A 17,706-nucleotide genomic window follows, 5' to 3' on the forward strand; every position below is an offset into this window, starting at 1 on the left:
TGTCTCTTACTTTTACTATTTCACTGAACAAAATGAAAAAATCAAGGGCTGCTATAGAGCTGACAAGAATTAAAGAATAAGCAGCAGAGGCAGTGTCCCTTTTATTCTAGCTCAAACCTATATCTCAGATTTGGACATAGAACCATAATGACTTAAATATGGGGACTGTCGTGGGGTAGCTACCCCACACAGGTAGATGGAGGGTTAAAGCAGCGCTCAGGGATTCTGTTCAAAACCCAACCGATGGGAGGAGGGCTTGTAGAGAGCCAATCAGGGAAAGGTTTGTTGGAACAGCCAATCAGGGCCAGGGAGGGCCGTATAAGAAGAGCTGCTCAACAGAGCAGGGCAGTCTCTCCCTGGAGTGTAAGGGAGAAGGACTGGCTGCCTTAGAGGAGTACCTTAGATAGAGCAGTGCTGGGTGGGGTAAGGGGAGCAATAGGGAGTTCCAGCCTGAGGATTACCAGAATGAAGCCCCTGATACAAAAGGCCAAGAAGGTGCTAGGGCTGCAGGGAAGTGGCCCAGAGAAACACATGGTAGAATAGGAGAAGGGACAGTATGTGGCTGCTACCTATATGATCCCTGGGCCAGGACCTGGAGTAGTGGGTGGGCCCAGGTCTCCCTTCCTGTTCCCCCACACACACTTGCCACTGTGGGGAGTGGCCAGTGTATGGACTGCAGTTTGCCACTGAGGCGAGTGACTGGCCTGAGGACTGTAAGTTCCCGTGGAAGGGGGGTGAGAACCATGTGTGGCACAGCTGGAGGTCTGTGTCCAGAAGAGGATGCCATGGTTCAGGGAGAAACATGGGTCCTAGAGGTGGAGGCAAGAGTGATGACGGGTGAGACACCACTAGATGAGGGCACTCTGGTGAAATGAGAGCTAATTCCCAAGATGGCTAGCAGGAGGTGCCGTGGTGGTGAGTCCTGCCCTGTTATAGGGACAAATGGGAATTGTGGCTCTGGATCAAGCTCAGAGCCTATTTCCAAGGAGAATTAATATAATTAAAAAGGAGAACATGGACTATTTTTAAGGCCCGACTTAACAAAGCTCTGGCTGGGATGATTTAGTTGAGGTTGGCCCTGCTTTGAGCAGGGGGTTGGAACAGATGACCTCCTTAGGTCTCTTCCAACCCTAATCTTCCATGATTCTATTCATTTGTTCACTTTCCCATTCTACTGTTAACTTAATAGTGGCTGCTTCCTGGATCGCTAATAAGTAGCTGCTGGAATGACATTGGAATCTTTCCCACACTGTTAGATATCGCTTAGGTCATGAACAAGGCTCCACCATCCTTGTCTATCCTGGATTGCACTCTGCATGTCCTCTATGTTTTTCAGTCCCATAAGCTTTCCCTCTTTACGTACTGTTTGATGGAAGGATTCTTTTCGTTGGCTCCTTTTGCATGGAATGCCTTAGCATTCTCTATCCCCCAGCCCTTACTCAGGCAAAAATCCTACTGAAGTCAAAGCACCCAAAGTTATTGGTTGACAACAATAGGAAAATGGCTTTAAAATTAAGATACTAATTTTAAACAGAAAACAACATCCTGGAGAAAAATGATTCTTTACAAGCCACACCTTCAGGAAGAAGGTATTTTACAAAATATCTGAAGTAGAAATAATTATAAGATTGGAGGGATTGGTGGGCTATTATGGAACAGAAGAGTGGTATAAAACACATTCAAAAGGCTACACTGTGTTTCATCCAGTCTGAGGGAGCAAAAAAGAGGAAATGAGTTAAAGGCAAGCATGTATGTGTGTCGTAACTTATGAAGAGCCAAAGTCAGAATCCCAATAAATACAATATAAAAAGGAGTAAAGAAAGCAGATGACAAGCCTGCATCATAGATGACATTGTATATGGGAACAAAGACTAGAAGAACAATCCAAAAAGATAAGACTGTATGTCATCCATGTAACAAATAGAAAGAATCCTTTTCATTTTAGTTTTAGAAGAAGATAGAGAATAAGCTAAAAATATCCTGCATTCCTGGGCAGCGTGGGGTGATGTTTACTGCTCCTTGAGTTTTCTAATTTTTTAATAGAAATATTTCTACTATTTTTCTTTATCAAAATAGTCAGGAGAGATGGCCTGCTTAACATTTCATGCTAACTCCCTTCCCCCCCCCCCCCCGCCCCAAATGTAGAGTTGATTGTACTGCACCAGGACAACTCCTCAGTGATTAACACAGACATATGAGTTGATTCACCCCTACTCAAAAGACATTTTGTCACTTGCTGGAATGTGACATTTTAATGTTCAACCAAACTTACCTCCCCCTAACACAATGCCTCAGAGACAAGTATTTTTTATGAAATGAAGCTCCCACCAGTCATGAGTTATTTCCAAATCCCAGTGGAAGTAAAGGAAATTTGGAACTATGCATTGTAATATGTATTCCAATTATATTTGTTGTTTTTTCATTTACATGTGAAACAACTATACCATTCAAAAATGGGTGTCTGTTGTTTTGCACTGTTAGTACATGGCATCAGTAATCTACTTAAGTATTATGTTCTCCTTCACGAATATCTGAGGGCCTGATCCAAAACCCATTGAGGCCAATGAATGGACTCTCATTGATGTCAATGGGCTTTGGATCAGGTTCTGAATAACTAAAGTTGGTATGCAGAGATGAACATTATTGCCTGTAGAAACATTTTATTTACCAAATTAATGTAAAAAATTAAAAATCAGCTTCTCCTCATAATTTTATATAATGGAAAATATAAGCATAACCAGAAGAGGAATCTGAAACACAGATCATTAAGGAAAAGATGTGTTAAATAGTGATGCTGATTTGTGTGTCATTTTGTTGGTTCAGTTTCATTTATAATTGTATTGTTGCTTAGTATTGCTGTGTATTTTATATTACAGTTAAAAAATCCTAATGCACATATTTTGAAAAGCTATCATCAAAACATCACACTAGACAGGACACTGCCTACAAACTGCCACTAGCCGTGAAGGAGAAGGGATAAGACTCAGATTAGAGTGAATGACAGCTTAGATTTTAAGTACTGTACCACTTTTACATGACCCTTGAAAAATGAGAAAAAAAAGTCACTGCATCAGTGAAAGCCATTCTAACATGTAGCACTATCAATTTGAAATCTAATTGCTACCAGAAGTCATTTGTATGGTGTAAAATTTGAACATGTGACAAATAACTTTGAACTCCAGCATGAGGCTCTATAAATCTGCTATAAATGACATGTAAATTCTAATGTTCCATCATTAGGTGAGAGTCCAAAACAACATCATACAATGTATTACAGTCTGATACAAAAACAAAGCTTATATGGACTATGTCTTCATTCTCTTCAAAAAATCCATATAATTTAGCATAAGGGAAACCCCACTCTAAGGTTTTTAACTCATTTCTTTCATATTAACTTTTACCTGTTTTTCTTCCTTTAATCAGGAATCTGTCCTATAGACATCAGCATTGCATATTCAAGAATGTACAGGGTGATGATTCCATACAATGATCTTATAAATCAACAGGTGATTATCAATCTGTAGATGCTCTGAAAACATCATTAAATTAACACCTGTTTTAATGGTTTGTATCATTTTTATATTGGCTTAACTGATTCACTTTTTTTAGTAGTATTCTGTAAAATAGATTACCTCACTTGAACTGACTTTATTCTTCATTATTCGGAGTGTAGAAATAAAAATACTAAGGCCATCTTGGATCCTCTAAAGGACAACTAGGCATCCATTTTGTAAGCCCTTCTTGTCCCCTCCTCACTCTGAATTTGGCACCTTTTTATGTTTAGGCGGGAAAAGATGGTTACGGTCATTGGCTAATCTGTCTAGCAACCCTATGTCTATATAAAGGCGGTGCTCAGATTAGTGTGCTTTATCCTGTCTAAATCATATCTGGGAACACAAACCCCCCAGTGACAGATACGGGAAGGGAGGCGAACCTGAGACCAAGATTCCTGTCCATTGTTACTTCGAGCTCCTGTTTAGGTCAACAGGAGTGCTTATCAAAGTCCACAATTCAAGAAAGATGTTGAAAAATTTAAGAGGGTTCAGAGAGAAACCATGAGAACATGCCTTAGAGTGATACTTAAGGAGCTCAATGTTTTTGGCTTATCAAAGAGAAGGTTAAGGGGTGACTTGATCACAGTCTCTAAGAGCCTACAAAAGGAACAGATATTTGATAATAGAGGGCTCTTTTGCTAGTAGACAAAGGTATAACAAAATCCAATAGCTGAAAGTTGAAGGTAAACAAGTTCAAACTAGAAATAAGATGAAATTTTTTAACAGTTTTAACTATTGAGTAGTTTGCCAACGGTTGTAGTGGATATTCCATCACTGGAATTTTTAAAATCAAGATTGGAGGTTGTTTTAAATTACATGTTCTAGTTCAACCACAGCTATTGGACTTGCATTGGGAATAAATTCAGAGAAGTCGTAAGGCCTGTGTTATGCAGGAGATGAGACAGTTCAGGGGTTCTCAAACTGGGGGTCTGGACCCCTGATGGGGTCATGACATTATTACATGGGGGGTCATGAGCTGTCAGCCTCCACCCAAACCCTGCTTCGCGTCCAGCATTTATTATAATGTTAAATTAAAAACACTTTTTTATATTTATAAGGGAGGGGGGTCGCACTCAGAGGCTTGCTGTGTGAAAGGGGTCACCAATATGAAAGTTTGAGAACTGCTAGACTAGTTGATCACAATGGTCCCTTGGGGCCTTAAAATCTATTAATCTAAATTGGTCTCTGACCAAGTGATTCATCCACAGCACAGTGCCCTGTAATACTATTCTGGTGCTATTGTTCCTGATACCCCTTTTATCTACCTAGGTACCTACATGGCCTCATCAACCTAGTATCTTGCTCGAGGATGGAGTAACTTCTAACTCCCCAAATGATTGTACAATAGCTAGTTTAGAGGTTCCAGTAGGAGAATTGTTTTTCTCTTCTCCATCCCAGTGTTCCCACTGCCTCTGCTCTGAAGATAGAAAATATCACAGTGATAGACTATTTAGATCAGCTACTGTATATACTTTAAATGCCACATTCATTTCCTCAGATTCTCAGAGGCATTTAGGCACCTAATTTCCACTGATTTCATTGGGAATTAGACACCTAAATACCTTTGAGGATCTGGGCCTATGACATCAGCAATGATGTAGTTTTTCTGTGAATAAAAATAACTGCTTATGAAAACTGAAGTCATCTTCCATCTTGCTGAAATGAGCTCATCATGATCTAACTGCCTTTCATTTATAAATTAAATCCAGAAAAATGTTTTCAGCAAACCTATTTGTCTTAGACCCAGCCAAGAAAAAAATTAATTCTTCTTGTAACAAAATCTCTTAAAATGGCAGCAATATGTGCATGATGTCATTTCCCATAATATTTATGAGGGTAAGGTAATTTTTCTGGCCCATTCATGATTTCATCCCTTTAAATGAGTGGGCATCACTTTATAATTCCCAAGGGAATGAACTTTAGTAGAAAGTTATATGCAGCCGTACTGTGTGACTCCTGCTTTTAAGCCACTATTTAATTCATGACTTTGCTATTATTCTTGTCTACTTGCATTTCCTCATAGCAATCCATTTCATTAATAGAAAAATCTCTGCCCTTAATATACTTCATTTTTATGCAGTAAAAGTCTTGTGGTTGACATGTTCTGATGTCCTTTACCCAACAGTTTCTATCTGCATATTTTAAGTTACTGAAGCTTAACAAACAATATGTGCTGGAACATTTAAAGGGATATCATCAACCTAGAACCTGACCTTCCAAGATGACATTCAAGAGTATCAGCTTCATACTGCCTGGAGGAGGCTCCTTATATACCAGTTCTGGTCACTATCCAGGATGGTTCACTCCACTTTCTGCCACCCAAAAACCCACCTGTCATACATTTCTTACTTGTCTTCTTTGGCATTATGCTTTTTCAGGCAAGAACTGTATCATCTATGTTTGGAAAGTGCCAAACTACAGATAATGATAATAGTAACTTGATGAGAGTGAAGAGGAATGCATTCTGGCCATGCATTCTAAACTTCAGTACTCAGTTCACTACATGTACAGGGCCTGATTCTTCATTACCTTACACCTTATGTAGTTATTTACGCCAATGCAAAGTACTACCATTCTGATTTGGTGAAATAGAAGCAATGTGGTCCAATGGGTAGCTTGCTAGACCTCTAGTAAGACTTGGCTTCTGTTCCTGGCTTTTCTGTTGACCTGCTGTGTGACCTTGAGCAAGTCCCTTCAATTCTGAGCCTCTATATTCCCTCCCACTCTTTGTCCGTCTTGTCTATTTAGCCCATAAGACATTCTGGTAAGGTACTGTCTCAGTTTGTGTTTATACAGTGCCTCAAAGAATGGGAACTGATCTCCAATAGGGCAGGGGCAGTGAGCCTCCCAGCCCAGGTCAACACGCTTGGACTAGCAGGACGTAGACTAGAGCTCTAAAAATAGCTTTGTAGGCAGCACTTTGAAGTTGAAGCTCAGGCTCGACTAGAAGGGAAGGTCCCGAGCCTGAGTTCCAGCCTGATCTGCAACTTCAAAGCGCTGTCTACACAGTTATTTTTAGAGCACTAATATGAACCGTGCTAGCCCGAGTCTTTTGACCGAGTCCCTGCCATGGGCTATGTAGACATACCTTAAGTGCTGCCATAACACAAATAAAAACAGTAATACTTTCTCCACCATCTGCAGACAACTCCCTTTTCTGGGGAATTAATTGCTATAGATGAATCCTACAAAGTTCTGGCATGGCTGTGGACACCACAACACATATCAACCTCTCCTTGTGCAATTTTTTTACTGTATTAGCAATATTTTCCTCTTTGTTCTCATCAAGTTGCTATTATCTGTAGTTTGGCACTTTCCAAACATATATGATGATACAGTTCTTGCCTCAAAAACCTAAGATTGTTGCATTACTTAGCTTTAACCATTTGTGTAAATTGATTCCTGATTTGTTTATTAAGACAGTCTCCTTTCACATGTTCACCCAGGACAGTGTCCTCAGCTGTAGGACCTCACACAACTTTTCACAATTCCAAACATCGGTTGCTCTTGGATTCACCTGAATTCATAATGTAGCATGAAAGTACTGGGGACTCGTCAGCCACAAGCTCTAAGGGTCTGTGGCAGGGTTAAGTTATTACCTCTGACATTCAAGAGTGGATAACAAGTTACACAATGCTTCCATACTGCTCCATCTCATGTTTTCCTCCATCATACCTCCCTCCTAGAAGGGCTGTTTGGAAGGCTGAAAGGGGAAAATGAGTTAAATTAATGGAAAGTGTGATCTAGGGCCTTGATGTATTTTTAGATAATCATCTACTATCCTAGCCTTCCTATCTTACATTTCTTTAGAAGATTTTAAAAACATTAGTATATCTGAATCTTACTGCCGCCATAAAATATTAAGCTGCAGAAGCAGAATGATAAAAGAGACTGTTACCAATCTTCTCTCTTGTAACCTGAGGATACATCCATTTGTTTTACTATTGTTGCCCATTTGTTGGCTGGAAGAGCATATTCTTATTTACTCTGCAAATAGTACATTGTAGACTTAAACCACATGCATTATTGCTCATGAAATACTCATGCTTATCAGGAGTATGTGCAGGAATTTAAATTTGTCCACTTTTGGAAGGGGCATGTTCTTGACACAGCTGGGGGCTGAGTCAACAGCCGGGGGCTGGAGCAGCAGCTGTGGCTGGGTCTGAGGCTGGAGCAGAAATACATATATTTGTAGATTAATATTGGTGAGGTCCATGCCCCTCCCCATTGTGAACACTCCTGTGCATATTCATATCATGATACACAATTAGTTTGGGGATCTGAGTGGATAAAATACTCTGGAATCATATTTGAAGTAAAAGCTGAAGTTCTAATTACAGTATGTTAGTTGGCAAGTATCTGGCGTGTGACCAATGAATTTCAGAACCTCAGTGCACACGTATTCTGCATGCCGGATTTTCAAATCTGTCCTATGGGTTATAAATTATCACTCCTACATGCACTGAGGTCCAGGTCATTCTTTGATATTTTAGACCTTTTGTGAGGTTGGAACACAAGTAGCAGATTCTTTCCTGTCCCTGCCTGAGGCACAGCTTTCCCCATTAGGTCACATTCAATGTATTGATCTCTCGGGTGGGATCTTCAACACCTAGACAAATGTTCCTAATGCATCCAAAACTCTCCTAGACGATTTCAGAGTAACAGCCATGTTAGTCTGTCTTTGCAAAAAGAAAAGGAGTACTTGTGGCACCTTAGAGACTAACCAATTTATTTGAGCATGAGCTTTCGTGAGCTACAGCTCGCTTCATCGGATGCATACCGTGGAAACTGCAGTAGACATTATATACACACAGAGACCATGAAACAATACCCCCTCCCACCCCACTGTCCTGCTGGTAATAGCTTATCTAAAGTGATCATCAAGTTGGGCCATTTCCAGCACAAATCCAGGTTTTCTCACCCTCTGCCCCCCCCACACACAAACTCACTCTCCTGCTGGTAATAGCCCATCCAAAGTGACCACTCTCTTCACAATGTGTATGATAATCAAGGTGGGTCATTTCCAGCACAAATCCAGGTTCTCTCACTCCCTCACCCCCCTCCAAAAACCACACACACAAACTCACTCTCCTGCTGGTAATAGCTTATCAAAAGTGACCACTCTCCTGACAATGTGCATGATAATCAAGGTGGGCCAATTCCAGCACAAATCCAGGTTTTCTCACCCCCCCACCCCCATATACACACAAACTCACTCTCCTGCTGGTAATAGCTTATCTAAAGTGATCATCAAGTTGGGCCATTTCCAGCACAAATCCAGGTTTTCTCACCCCCCCACCCCCATACACACACAAACTCACTCTCCTGCTGGTAATAGCTCATCCAAAGTGACCACTCTCCCTACAATGTGCATGGTAATCAAGGTGGGTCATTTCCAGCACAGATCCAGGCTTTCTCACCCCCCCCCCCGCCCCCGGGGGAACACACACACACACATAAACTCACTCTCCTGATGGCAATAGCTTATCCAAACTGACCACTCTCCAAGTTTAAATCCAAGTTTAACCAGAACGTCTGGGGGCGGGGGGGGGGTAGGAAAAAGCAAGGGGAAATAGGCTACCTTGCATAATGACTTAGCCACTCCCAGTCTCTATTTAAGCCTAAATTAATAGTATCCAATTTGCAAATGAATTCCAATTCAGCAGTTTCTCGCTGGAGTCTGGATTTGAAGTTTTTTTGTTGTAAGATAGTGACCTTCATGTCGGTGATTGCGTGACCAGAGAGATTGAAGTTCTCCGACTGGTTTATGAATGTAGTAATTCTTGACATCTGTCAAGGTTCCTCCCCCACTCTGAACTCTAGGGTACAGATGTGGGGACCTGCATGAAAAACCTCCTAAGCTTATCTTTACCAGCTTAGGTCAAAACTTCCCCAAGGTACAAAATATTACACCCGTTATCCTTGGACTGGCCGCTACCACCACCAAACTAATACTGGTTACTGGGGAAGAGCTGTTTGGACGCGTCTTTCCCCCCAAAATACTTCCCAAAACCTTGCACCCCACTTCCTGGACAAGGTTTGGTAAAAAGCCTCACCAATTTGCCTAGGTGACTACAGACCCAGACCCTTGGATCTTAAGAACAATGAACAATCCTCCCAACACTTGCACCCCCCCTTTCCTGGGAAATGTTGGATAAAAAGCCTCACCAATTTGCATAGGTGACCACAGACCCAAACCCTTGGATCTGAGAACAATGAAAAAGCATTCAGTTTCTTACAAGAAGACTTTTAATAAAAAATAGAAGTAAATAGAAATAAAGAAATCCCCCCTGTAAAATCAGGATGGTAGATATCTTACAGGGTAATTAGATTCAAAAACATAGAGAACCCCTCTAGGCAAAACCTTAAGTTACAAAAAAGATACACAGACAGAAATAGTTATTCTATTCAGCACAATTCTTTTCTCAGCCATTTAAAGAAATCATAATCTAACACATACCTAGCTAGATTACTTACTAAAAGTTCTAAGACTCCATTCCTGTTCTGTCCCTGGCAAGAGCAGCACACAGACAGACACAGACCCTTTGTTTCTCTCCCTCCTCCCAGCTTTTGAAAGTATCTTGTCTCCTCATTGGTCATTTTGGTCAGGTGCCAGCGAGGTTACCTTTAGCTTCTTAACCCTTTACAGGTGAGAGGAGCTTTCCCCTGGCCAGGAGGGATTTCAAAGGGGTTTACCCTTCCCTTTATATTTATGACAACATCTGATTTGTGTCCATTTATTCTTTTACGTAGAGACTGTCCAGTTTGACCAATGTAAATGGCAGAGGGGCATTGCTGGCACATGATGGCATATATCATGATGAAGAATTAAGAGCTGCTGGAAAGTTTGTGGGATATAATACAGGTATCTGTCACTGTTATGAACAGGGAACAAGACCTGCTTCTAGTCATGTGGAAGAACTGAAAACCAAATGATTCTGTTGACGGATGACACAAAACTATGCAAGAACAAGCAGGATACTAAGCACTTGAATAGAAGTACTTAGATACCAAGATAAGCAAATATGCGGATTGTTTAATAGAAGATGAAAATATAACTCTAAAAAGCATGTATATTACCCCCACAAGTAGAAGAAAAACATGATGAGATTACTGGTTCTGTGGATGAAGGGAAAGCAGTGGATGTATTGTTTCTTGACTTTAGCAAAGCTTTTGACACGGTCTCCCACAGTATTTTTGTCAGCAAGTTAAAGAAGTACGGGCTGGATGAATGCACTATAAGGTGGGTAGAAAGTTGGCTAGATTGTCAGGCTCAAAGGGTAGTGATCAATGACTCCATGTCTAGTTGGCAGCCGGTGTCAAGTGGAGTGCCCCAGGGGTCGGTCCTGGGGCCGGTTTTGTTCAATATCTTCATAAATGATCTGGAGGATGGTGTGGATTGCACTCTCAGCAAATTTGCGGATGATACTAAACTGGGAGGAGTGGTAGAAACGCTGGAGGGCAGGGATAGGATACAGAGGGACCTAGACAAATTGGAGGATTGGGCCAAAAGAAATCTGATGAGGTTCAATAAGGATAAGTGCAGGGTCCTGCACTTAGGATGGAAGAACCCAATGCACAGCTACAGACTAGGGACCAAATGGCTAGGCAGCAGTTCGGCAGAAAAGGACCTAGGGGTGACAGTGGACGAGAAGCTGGATATGAGTCAACAGTGTGCCCTTGTTGCCAAGAAGGCCAATGGCATTTTGGGATGTATAAGTAGGGGCATAGCGAGCTGATCAAGGGACGTGATCGTCTCCCTCTATTCGACAGTGGTGAGGCCTCATCTGGAGTACTGTGTCCAGTTTTGGGCCCCACACTACAAGAAGGATGTGGAGAAATTGGAGAGAGTCCAGCGAAGGGCAACAAAAATGATTAGGGGTCTGGAACACATGACTTATGAGGAGAGGCTGAGGGAACTGGGATTGTTTAGTCTGCAGAAGAGAAGAATGAGAGGGGATTTGATAGCTGCTTTCAACTACCTGAGAGGTGGTTCCAGAGAGGATGGTTCTAGACTATTCTCAGTGGTAGAAGAGGACAGGACAAGGAGTAATGGTCTCAAGTTGCAGTGGGGTAGGTTTAGGTTGGATATTAGGAAAAACTTTTTCACTAGGAGGGTGGTGAAACACTGGAATGCATTACCTAGGGAGGTGGTAGAATCTCCTTCCTTAGAAGTTTTTAAGGTCAGGCTTGACAAAGCCCTGGCTGGGATGATTTAATTGGGGATTGGTCCTGCTTTGAGCAGGGGGTTGGACTAGATGACCTCCTGAGGTCCCTTCCAACCCTGATATTCTATGATTCTATGACTACCTCCCTCCTATCTCCTTGTTTTATGTTACATATTTTGTGTGCTCCAGGTACTCTTCTGCAGCAAGGACAATATTTAAAGTGAAATATAGATCTACAAGTACTAGAATCATAGAATCATAGAATCATAGAATATAAGGGTTGGAAGGGACCCCAGAAGGTCATCTAGTCCAACCCCCTGCTCAAAGCAGGACCAATTCCCAGTTAAATCATCCCAGCCAGGGCTTTGTCAAGCCTGACCTTAAAAACCTCTAAGGAAGGAGATTCTACCACCTCCCTAGGTAACGCATTCCAGTGTTTCACTACCCTCTTAGTGAAAAAGTTTTTCCTAATATCCAATCTAAACCTCCCCCACTGTAACTTGAGACCATTACTCCTCGTTCTGTCATCTGATACCATTGAGAACAGTCTAGAGCCATCCTCTTTGGAACCCCCTTTCAGGTAGTTGAAAACAGCTATCAAATCCCCCCTCATTCTTCTCTTCTGCAGGCTAAACAATCCCAGCTCCCTCAGCCTCTCCTCATAACTCATATGTTCCAGACCCCTAATCATTTTTGTTGCCCTTCGCTGGACTCTCTCCAATTTATCCACATCCTTCTTGAAGTGTGGGGCCCAAAACTGGACACAGTACTCCAGATGAGGCCTCACCAATGTCGAATAGAGGGGAACGATCACGTCCCTCGATCTGCTCGCTATGCCCCTACTTATACATCCCAAAATGCCATTGGCCTTCTTGGCAACAAGGGCACACTGCTGACTCATATCCAGCTTCTCGTCCACTGTCACCCCTAGGTCCTTTTCCGCAGAACTGCTGCCTAGACATTCGGTCCCTAGTCTGTAGCTGTGCATTGGGTTCTTCCGTCCTAAGTGCAGGACCCTGCACTTATCCTTATTGAACCTCATCAGATTTCTTTTGGCCCAATCCTCCAATTTGTCTAGGTCCTTCTGTATCCTATCCCTCCCCTCCAGCGTATCTACCACTCCTCCCAGTTTAGTATCATCCGCAAATTTGCTGAGAGTGCAATCCACACCATCCTCCAGATCATTTATGAAGATATTGAACAAAACCGGCCCCAGGACCGACCCTTGGGGCACACCACTTGATACCGGCTGCCAACTAGACATGGAGCCATTGATCACTACCCGTTGAGCCCGACAATCTAGCCAGCTTTCTACCCACCTTGTAGTGCATTCATCCAGCCCATACTTCCTTAACTTGCTGACAAGAATACTGTGGGAGACCGTGTCAAAAGCTTTGCTAACTAACTTCTAACTCTTCTTAGAAACTGCAAAAATATCCATATTTAAATGCTAGTTTTAACATTCATAACAATAAAAAGAAAAGAAAATCAGCTTCGTGTTAACCATGTTATAAACCTTGCCTGCCAGAGAGTACAGAAGTACATTAAACAGGCTGCAGGAAAAAGGTCTGTCCAAGGCTTAATATGGATTACTTTATTTCTGTGGAGCAGGTATCGTGAGTGAATGCACCTGTCTTCACACCTTACACACTATTGTAATAATCTTTATGCAAAATATTCCTTGTGAGGAAAACTAATAACTCACTGGTCAATAATATGGTGAAATGTGTGTAGCAACATTATATGTACGGTTATGAACATAAGCTGAAATTATGCCTGAAATGTGTTTACCGAGTCTGACAAGTCTTGGGAGATGGTAACCATGCTCTCACAGACAAATGACAAGCTGATGCCTCTAGTCAGATGTCAAAGTTGATTGGCAATCCCTATTCAATTCGCCATTCTTTGGCAATAGAATGGGGCAGGAACAGATCAATCTGCATTTTAACAAACAACAACATGGGACCTCTTTCACCATGAGACTCCATGTTTCTATCCTCACACTGGAAAGGAACTTTATGTAGGGGTAACTCTTAGGAAAATGCATTTCAAAGGGTGACTGGACTATAAAAATGAGGGACAAAAGCACACTCCTCCCCCACCCCCCGCCCCCCAATAAGACAAAGGAACCAGACATTGGATCTTGAGAGGGGTTCTGACCTGAGATTTTGGTCAGCCCTGTCACTGGGAACATGTGATAAGGATTTTATCTTGAAGCAAGTCTAGTTTGTTAAGTTTTAGCTACTAGAAAGCATTTTATCTTTATTTCCCTTGTAACCACTTTTGATTTTAATGCCTGATAACTGTACTCACTTAAAATCTCTCTCTTTGTAGTTAAATAAACTTGATTTATTTTTTAATCAAAACTAATCCAGTGTCATGTTTAAACTGAACAGTTTGGGTAATGCCATTTACAAAGGAAATTGTTGTATATTGACTCCTTACAGAGGCAACAGACCTATAGTATCTGAACTGTTTAGGAGAGGGCTGGACAATACAGAACAGAACATACATTTTGGGGGAAATTCAGGACTGGGAGTGTTTTGGGGTCACCTGGGAGGAGGTAACCAAGGCTGCTGGAAGCCAGAATGTGGCTGGTGTGTTGCCGAAAGGCTGCTGAGGTCAGAGTTGCTGGTCCAGGACTGCAGCTAATCCACAGACACTCAGGGTGTGACCTGCATGCTGTTTGGCTGTTTCTGAGGGGCCCCATGTTTGGAGCTACAACAGCAAAGCATTGTGAGGCACCCAAGATTTCAGGGCAAGTGGTGACACAACTCCTCCCTAGTCTGGGTTGCACCCTGGAATGCGATTGGTATATCAGCCCCCAGCATAGAGTCAGGAAAGAGCTGAAGAGGTGAATCCTGTCTTTATTACTGGCAAAGTTAACTTTGAATGTCCTAGTTTGTAGTGGTTTAAAATCTCAGACTTCACATTGCATTAATCAATTTTTTTGCATTTAATATATTTTAACCTTTTACTTGTTATGGGCCACATTGCAGACTCACTCTACTGACTTCTCTGAGCTATCCCAGAGATTAATTTGACCCAGCATAACTAAATTCTGTGCTAATGTAACCCACACACCTCCTGGGTGTGGTGCTCTGTATCCATCTAGTGGCACTGAGACCACTTAAAAAGAACAGGAGGACTTGTGGCACCTTAGAGACTAACAAATTTATTTGAGCATAAGCTTTCATGGGCAACAGCCCATTTCATCGGATGCATGCAGTGGAAAATACAGTAGGACTATTTTATATACACAGAGAACATGAAACAATGGATGTTACCATCCATACTATAACAAAAGTAATCAGTTACGGTGAACTATTACCAGCAGGAGAGAGAAAAAAACAACAACCCCTTTTGAAGTGATAATCAAGATAGGCCATTTCCAGCAGTTGACAAGAACGTGTGAGGAACAGGAGGGGGAGAAATAAACATGGGTAAATAGTTTTACTTTGTGTAATGACACATCCACTCCCAGTCTTTATTCAAGCCTAATTTAATGGTGTCCAGTTTGCAAATTAATTCCAATTCAGCAGTCTCTCCTTGGATTCTATTTCTGAAGTTTTTTTGTTGTAATATTGCGACTTTTAGGTCTGTAATCGAGTGACCAGAGAGATTGAAGTGTTCTCTGACTGGTTTTTGAATGTTATAATTCTTGATGTCTGATTTGTGTCCATTTATTCTTTTACGTAGAGACTGTCCGGTTTCTCCAATGTACATGGCAGAGGGGCATTGCTGGCACATATCACACTGGTAGATGTGCAGGTGAACAAGCCTCTGATAATGTGGCTGATGTGATTAGGCCCTATGATGGTGTCCCCTGAATAGATACGTGGACACAGCTGGCAACAGGCTTTGTTGCAAAGATAGGTTCCTGGGTTAGTGTTTCTGTTGTGTGGTGTGTGGTTGCTGGTGAGTATTTGCTTCAGGTTGGGGCACTGTCTGTAAGCAAGGACTGGCCTGTCTCCCAGGATCTGTGAGAGTGATGGGTCGTCCTTCAGGACAGGTTGTAGATGTACTGGAGAGGTTTTAGTTGGGGGCTGAAGGTGACGGCTAGTGGCATTCTGTTACTTTCTTTGTTGGGCCTGTCCTGTAGTAGGTGACTTCTGAGTACTCTTCTGGCTCTTAAACCACTTAGCGATTAATGAGTCTACTACTGCATTAGCTAAGAGCCATGTGGTTCCAACAGTCCCAGGTTCAATCACGCCTACCGACGAGCAGGGTTTCTTGAGGTTACAGCAACTCTAATGTTTATCTTCCCTCTTACTGCTAGATTTAGAAATTCAAACATGTTTTCACTGTACAGCAGTTGTTATCAGTTTCACTTGTTCACAGCTTCTTCTGGATTTATTGCTACTCTGTTTCAGACTCACAAGTAAAGTGCAAATGAAGAAAAATACAGTTGAATTCAGTATTTAAAAATGAATACTGCTCATGGACAAAGGAACTGCTCTGTTTAACTCTTCTGATCACCCTTCAGCTAGCTTGTTCTGATGGACATATTTATCTCTATAAAAATTGCTTCCACATTCTATACAAGTGCCATCTTGATTGCTGGATTGTTACTCATCGTTGATCCAAGCAGTTCTCAATTGGAGACAAATAATAGCATTTAGATTAACAATGGTATAAATTGCACACAATAAAAGAAGCTACTAGGAATTGTTTGATGCATTCCCTTGATAATTCTGTTGATTTAGAGCGAATGGATATAGAACAGGAATTTCTAATCCTGATTCCTTTTTTAGGCTAATGCTGCATCACCTCTGAAGGAAAGAAGAATGAGACTTGAATCAGTGAATTCCATTTCATTTATTACTGATGCCTGCTTATTAATGGAGATTAATTCAGGATCTAATACCTCACTGGTGATTTATTTCTTAATGAAATTATATCATTTCAACAACTAATGCAATACACCGCAACGTCTGTTGCCTTCAGATGCATTTTAAAAGACAACTGTTTTGGGAAATGAATGTCATGTTTATTTGCATTGATTATTTTCCTGAATTCAGCTGTGAAACAGCAGGGATATTTTAAAGTGAAATAATACCTGTCTGAGTTTTATTACATGTTTAAAAAGTCACTAAATTACACAGTAATTGGGTATGCTCTCAAACGGACCTCTGGAGCTGAACAACCCTGACATCTGGAGGGTTTTCAGATCTGGAACACTGGTTCCAGCTTTTGGATCTTGACTCTAACTAATTCCACTAACAAGAAAAGACCAATTTCCAGTTCTGGAGTTCAGAAATGGAAATCAGACCCTGCCTAGGCCCCAAAGCCTCACAAGAGCAAAGACTTGTGGGATTTACAGATCCAATGGCTTTCCATGGAGCTCAGGATTCAGAAAGAATTAGAGTGATGTGGTTATAACAAGAAAGGAAGGTGATTTTAACATCTGTTTGCTGGAGAAAAGGAGATCCGTGGATAGTTAGTCAATATGAAGAAAGCATGGATCAGGGTTTTAGCAGTAGGGGTTAACAAGAAAGGATAGCTTATAAAAGGGTTTACAGAGGAATAAGTGACAGGACTCAGCAAGAGTTTGGATGTCATCCTTTGGGCAGAGGGGGCCAAATTCCTCGCTGGTGTAACTCCATTGAAGTCAGGGGAAAAGATGTCCAAATGACAAAAATCTAAATACCTTTTCAAGTTTCTAGTCATTATTTCCTTTTTCTAGAGTGACCAAGAGTATATGTGTGTGACAGCAGCATTAATATAGATAAGAGGTTAATATAGATAATTCATATGGTAAGCACACCGCAAGAGCAGTATCATGAGACCCTTAATGACTCAGATATTCTGAATTACTTTTGCAAAGGAAGTGGTTATTTCTGTGAGGGGGGAGGGATATCAAGTGTCATATGTAATTTCCTGAATGTATTTACACACAGACAGCCAAATCATCAGTGCTGAAGCCACTTTGCACTGCCAGAGGGGCACAGAGTCCCTTTAGAACTTCCCCAAAGCTGCCATTG

The sequence above is a fragment of the Caretta caretta genome, chromosome 5, assembly GCF_965140235.1.
Source record: "Caretta caretta isolate rCarCar2 chromosome 5, rCarCar1.hap1, whole genome shotgun sequence".
Classification (NCBI taxonomy): domain Eukaryota; kingdom Metazoa; phylum Chordata; order Testudines; family Cheloniidae; genus Caretta; species Caretta caretta.